This window comes from Eumetopias jubatus, unplaced genomic scaffold (assembly GCF_037043125.1).
Source record: "Eumetopias jubatus isolate StellerSeaLion01/CBP00866 unplaced genomic scaffold, mEumJub1_p1.0 scaffold_12, whole genome shotgun sequence".
Classification (NCBI taxonomy): Eukaryota; Metazoa; Chordata; class Mammalia; order Carnivora; family Otariidae; genus Eumetopias; species Eumetopias jubatus.
Window position 1 is genome coordinate 106,614,387 of NW_028274818.1, and position 6,915 is coordinate 106,621,301.

The window sequence follows — 6,915 nt, forward strand, 5'->3', positions numbered from 1 at the left end:
AGGAGAGGAGGAAGAACTGAGCACAATTGACATAGCGCCTGGAACGCACTGTTGGGACTTGGACTTTTAATCTGGTCATAAGGAGAGGCAGGAACTTTTGTGCAAATCATCAGATCCGTTTCCACAAAACAGCAAAGCCAAGGTCCCAAAGCTCTGTTCTCAGGGCTGATTGTAGCTTGACACCTGGAGTTCTTTTTTTGTCTGAAGCTTAATTTACACCAGGGTGGGGGGCTCCTAAGGAAAAATCTGGGGGAGAGGCTAAGAAGACATCCTACGTAAAAACGTAAGAGGCCATTGGTCCACATTACTAATTTCTCAGTCAAAAGCAGGAGCTCAGTTAAAATTGACAGCTGCCTTGGCTTCTAGATTCTGAAAAACCATATGCCTCAGGATGATAAACGCCAAACATAAATGAAACGTAGAATACCATGGGAACTTTCCTGCCTTTCAAGTTGATGCTTTCATTGCGGTTCTAAAGTCTTGTGTGTATAACTGGACAATTGTGCAGATGTTTGAAAGCATGAGACAGGTCCCTACCAGTCAATGTGTAAAGATGTCCACCATACATTGTAAAGTGAAACAAAAACAAGTTTTAAACAGTTCCCATGCCATTCCATTTGGTTAAAATAAAAAGTATTTATACGAGTATGTCTATAGTGTATGCATAAGAAAAAACCCTCTGATAGTTAATACAGTCAGACCTTTACTAGGATGACAGAGAAAACTTTCATATTCTGTATTATATATTTCTGAAGTGCTGGGATTTTAAAATAATGAGCATGTATTACCTCTGTAATCAGAAAAAGCAAAAAGATATTTTCAATGGAATATCTATAATACATAAATATCTCTCCAAATTCAACAGTAAAAACAATCTACATGATAAAAAAGGGGGGGCACCTGGGTGGCTCAGTCAGTAAAGTCTCTGACTCTTGATTTCAACTCTGGTCATGATCTCCTGGTCCTGGGATTGAGCCCCGATTTGGGCTCCAGGCTCAGTGGGGAGTCTGCTTGAGGATTCTTTCTCCCTCTCCCTCTGCCCCTCCTCCTGCTCTCTCTCTCTCTCTCTCTCTCTCGAAAAAAAATAAATCTTTAAAAACAAACAAAAAATCTAATTTAAAAATGGACAAAAGGCATGCACAGATATTTCCCCAAAAAGGATATACAGAGAGCAAATAAGTACACAAAAAGATGTTTTTTAACAATTTTTTAAAACATTTTATTTTTAAGAAGGGCGCCTGGGTGGTTCCGTCGGTTAAGCATCTGCCTTCTGCTCAGGTCATGATCTCTGGGTCGCAGGATCGAGCCCCGCATCGGGCTCCCTGCTCAGCGAGGAGTCTGCTTCTCCTTCTGCCCTTCACTCTACTTGTGCTCTCTCTCTCCCTCACCCTCTCTAGCTCTCTCTCTGAAATAATAAAAATCTTAAAAGAAAAGAAAAGAAAAAGACAACACGAGGGACCCTTGCAGTGATGGAACAATTCTATGTCTTAATTGTGATGGTGTGTACATGAATCTACATATGTGATAAAGTTGCATTGAGCGCGCCTGGGTGGCTCAGATGGTTAAGCGTCTGCCTTCAGCTCAGGTCATGATCCCAGGGTCCTGGGATCGAGTCCCGCATCAGGCTCCCTGCTCCTTGGGAGCCTGCTTCTCCCTCTGCCTCTCTCTCTCTCTCTTTCTCTCTCTCTGTCTTTCATGAATAAATAAATAAAATCTTTTTTTTAAGATTTTATTTATTTATTTGAGAGAGAGAATGAGAGAGAGAGAGAGAGAGCATGAGAGGGAAAAGGTTCCGAGGGAGAAGCAGACTCCCTGCCGAGCAGGGAGCCCGATGCGGGACTCGATCCCGGGACTCCAGGATCATGACCTGAGCCGAAGGCAGTCGCCTAACCAACTGAGCCACCCAGACGCCCTAAATAAATAAAATCTTTAAAAAAAAAAGTTGCATTGAACTACACACATGTGCATGCACACACACACATGAGTTAAACTGGTGAAATCTGAATCAGCTCTGTAGATTATATCAATGTCAATTCCTTGGTTATTGTAATATATTATACATACATGTAGTATACATGTTATATATATACATATGTAATATATGTTATATATAATAATATATATGGTACCATAACTATGCAAGATGTTTCCCTTGGACCCAACTGGATGAAGGGCATAGGGGACCTCCCTATACATTTTTTTATAACTTCCTGTTATAATCTATACTTATTTTTTTTTCAGTTCAAAAAAAAATCACATGGGGGCAGATATAAAGTCTGTCTGAACAAAACTTACTTTCATCAAAAATTTTAAGATATGGGGCTCCTGGATGGCTCGATCTTTAAGCGTCTGCCTTCAGCTCAGGTCGTGATCCCAAAGTCCTGGGATCAAGCCCTGCATTGGGCTCCCTGCTCAGCAGGAAGCCTGCTTCTCCCTCTCCCACTCCCCCTGCTTGTGTTCCCTCTCTCGCTGTGTCTCTCTCTGTCAAATAAATAAATAAAATCTTAAAAACAAATTTTTTTTAAGTATTTCTTCCAGGGCGCCTGGGTGGCTCAGATGGTTAAGCATCTGCCTTCGGCTCAGGTCATGATCCCAGGGTCCTGGGATTGAGTCCTGCATCGGGCTCCCTGCTCACTGGGGAGCCTGCTTCTCCCTCTGCCTCTCTCTCTCTCTGTCTCTCATGAATAAATAAAATCTTTTAAAAAAAAAGTATTTCTTCCATTTTCATTTAACATATATTTTGTGGTGATGGGTTCTTTGGGACTTTAATGAATTATTTTAAACATATCTTTCAACTTGGTATGTTGAAAAAAGTTCCATCCAATCTGATAGATTTTTACTGGCTAACTCAGGACATCTGTATATACAACTGTTTCACAAAGTTTTATCTACAAACCACCTTGGTGCATGAAAAGATGTAGATTCTACCCAGCCTTTCTAAATTGGGCTATCTTGGTCATCTGCATGGCTATTACGTATTTCCAGTGACTTTTAAGACCAGTCTAGCTTGAGAACCAGTGGTATACACAGTTTATGCAACTGAAATCAGAGAACAATCCAAAAAAAACAAATATTCCGCATGGCTGAGAATAAAATACTAGGGAGTTGACTGAGTAACAATGACCTTATTCTCTGATGTTAAAAAAAAGCACAACGTTTTCCAAATGTCAAATATAAAAATGAATCCTAGGAGATTAAAAGTCCCCGAAGGATATTAATTGACAAGCTCCAGATCTAGGAACGCCAGTGAAATTCATGTGCATTCACTGAATATCATGTCTGACAACTGTTCTGCCACATAAATAAGACAATGCTGCAAGACCACGGATTCTGGCTGGCATCTACCATCACAGCATGGTCCCGAGAGCCAGTTGGGCCCATCAGGCTGGCCGGCAAGAACCCGAATGTACATCGACTTACCGAATGGGTAAACAAATTGTGGTATGTCCACTAATATGTCCGAGGAATATTATTCAGTAATAAAAAAGAATGGAGTGCTGATACATATTACGATGTAGATGAACCTCGAAAACATGATAAATGAAAGAAGCCAATCACAAAAGGTCACATATTCCATGATTCCATGTATATGAAATATCCAGAATAAGCGACCCCATGGGGAATGGAGAGCAACTGCTTAATGGGTATAAGTTTCCTTTTGGGGTGATGAAAATGTTTTGGAAATAGATAGAGGTGGCGTTTGCACAACATTGTGGATGTTCTAAATTACACCTGAATTGTTTACTTTAAAATAGTTAATTTGTGTTATGTAAATTTCACCTCAATAAAAAATTTTAACTAACAATGTATGGAAATATAATTTGGTAAGCAAATTAATCTGAGTATCATGATCAGTTGAAAAGATACTTTGTGGGCAGGAGAAAAAAAAAATTTGTTAAGGAAGGCATATGCTTGTGTCTCAATCTTCCCAAACTGAAATTAAACACATGCCTTTAGCCCTAAACAATTCCATCAGACACTAAAGCTCAGTTTAAATTATTATCTTCCAAGTTCATTTTATTTGAAATGCAAAATGTAAATAGTAACAGATTGATTGAACTGAGAGTTTATTAAAAGTTGAGTTCTGTTTGCTAAGGTAGCTGGTCAAATCAGGAAAGTGGAGGGACCCAAACTCTAGCAAGCAGAAAGCATGGATACTTAATAACTTGGCCAAAGGGGACGCCTGGGTGGCTCAGTCGGTTAAGCATCTGACTTCGGCTCAGGTCACGATCTCGGGGTCCTGGGATGGAGCCCCAGTTTGGGCTCCTTGCTCAGCAGGGAGTCTGCCTCTGCCCCCTCCCCCTGCTTGTGCTCTCTCTCTCTCTCTAATGAATAAATAAAAGATCTTAAAAAAACAAAAAAAGCAACACAAGTGCCATGTTAAGTAGTTTTCAGGTCTCCCAGCATACCTCAAAGTTACTGTCCAAATAAATTCAGTAAACCTTCTTTAAGCCCATCTGTGAGCTGTCCCTGATCTTCAACACCACAGTTGGCCATGGCTTGGAAAGGATGGAGGTGGGCCCCCCACCCAGGCAGCCTAATGTGAGAACCCACATACTTAGACCAATAGGTACTCGGATGTTGTTAGTTGACCAGCTACACAAACTTTTTATTTTCACCTTTTAAGTCTTTCTAAACAGAACGTACGCATTGCACATACTTCCCCTCGTGGAATTTTGTCTTTAACCACCAATACTGATGATCATGCCAATAACCAGATCTGAACTTCAGCCATAAAACAAACCTTCCTGGTGCCCTCATTGTACATATACAGTATTTAGGACACATCTGCACTTAGAATTGGCAAATATGAGGCCAAAAATTAGTTGTTGTTGTTGTTGTTTTAACTAAGCTCTACGCCCAACATGGGGCTTGAACTCAAGACCTGGAGATCAAGAGTCGCATGCTCCACTGACTGAGCCAGCCAGGCGCCCTAGTTTTTAGCCTTAATTTTAACCATACTGCCAGCTAGAAAGTTAAAAAAAAAAAAAAGTAATCTTAACATTATTAGACCTAGCTATTCTTTTAAACTATCATTAAGTAGTATTTAAATGAATTTAAGCTTTCAAGTAGACAATGACTCTACTTCCAATTGTATCCACCATTTGCTGGGGGTCTACCATGTGCAAGCACAGGACAAAGTCCTTTGCATGCTTTAGTACACAAGATCCTCATAATACGCCTAACAACGTAGACATTAACGCCTTTTATAAAGAAGGCAGGGGCGCCTGGGTGGCTCAGTTGGCTGAGCGTCCAACTCTTGGTTTCGGCTCAGGTCATGATCTCAGGGTTATGAGATCTGAGCCCCACATCAGGCTCCACACTCACCACGGAGTCTGCTTGGGATTCTCTCCTTCTCCCTCGACCCCTCTCCCCACTCGAGCATGCTCTCTCCCTCTCTCTGTTTCTAAAATAAATAAATAAAATCTTAAAAAAAGAAGAAGAAGGTAGCTGAGGGTCAAAGGTTACATGCCTTACCGAGGTCACACAGCAGCAGTCTGTGGTGGAGGTGGGATTCAAATCCTGGTCTGAATGTCTGATGGACTCCCAAATCTTCCTACTGAGCCCCCTGCCCAAGGAGCTTGCTACAGGCTAATGGTGTGTATGTGTATGTGTTTGTCTGTGTGTTGCAAAATATCCAAAACATATAATTTATCATTTTAACCAGTTTTAAGTGTCCAGTTAAGGGGCATTAAGCACATTCACACTGGTGTGCGACCATCACCAATCCCCATCTCCAGAACTTTCTCATCTTCTCAAACTGCAGCTCTGTCCCCATTAAACACTGACCTCCATCCCTTTCCCCAGCCCCTGGCGCCCACCTTCTACTTTCTGTTCTAGGACTTTGACTACTCTAGGTCCCTTACTGAAGTAGAATCATACAATATTGGTCCTTTTGTGTCTGGCTTATTTCACTTAGCCTAATTTTTTTTCAAGGCTGTTTTAAGTTAAAAAGCAACTTCAAACACTTCCCAAATGGAAATATTCTGTTTACCTACAACCTTGGAAGGCAAAGCCTGCTTCTGGGCCTGTGGCTCCCAGGGTTGAGGGGGGCTGAGACTTGTACCCCCACAGCTGCGGAGAGAGCTTCAGGACCTACTGATTCCCAAACATGCAGAAACCAATTAAACCCACTGAGATAAACCAGGGATGCCCAGGGGTGACCCAAAGGAAGTTAGCACCCACCCTCCCTCCTTCCCTCTCTTTCTTTCTTTCTTTCTTCCTTCCTTCCTTTCTTTTTTTCTTTCTGCTTAGGCTAAACAGGATTTATTTTCATTTGTAAGAGAACCCTCTTTTTTTTTTTTTAAAGATTTTATTTATTTATTTCAGAGAGAGAGAGAATGAGAGACAGAGAGCACGAGGGGGAAGGGGGTCAGAGGGAGAAGCAGACTCCCCGCCGAGCAGGGAGCCCGATGTGGGACTCGATCCCGGGACTCCAGGATCATGACCTGAGCCGAAGGCAGTCGCTTAACCGACTGAGCCACCCAGGCGCCCTGTAAGAGAACCCTCTTGCAAGAGGTTATTCAATTCTCCTAAAAATGGTGGCATTCTTTTAACTATTCTTTTAGAAATAGCAGTTACATAAATGGAATATTGGATTCAACCTAAAAATGTGGGCTCTACCTTGTTAACTTTATAATCCTGCATACGATCATGAGAAAAGATTAGGATATTCTTCACATTTCCAAGCAAAATCCAATGCAATGCGCTTGTTCTTACCAAACCCCTAAAAACAGCCATTGCAGAGTAAACCAGAAGAGCATTACATCACCCCAGTGAAGTTGTAGGTTTCAACACATGCACCAACAAATCTACATGGCCAGCTTCTGCATTCCACCTATGGTACCAAACAGCATTTTGTTTTATTTGTTTTAAAGATTTTACTTTTTTAAGTAATTGCTACACCCAACATGG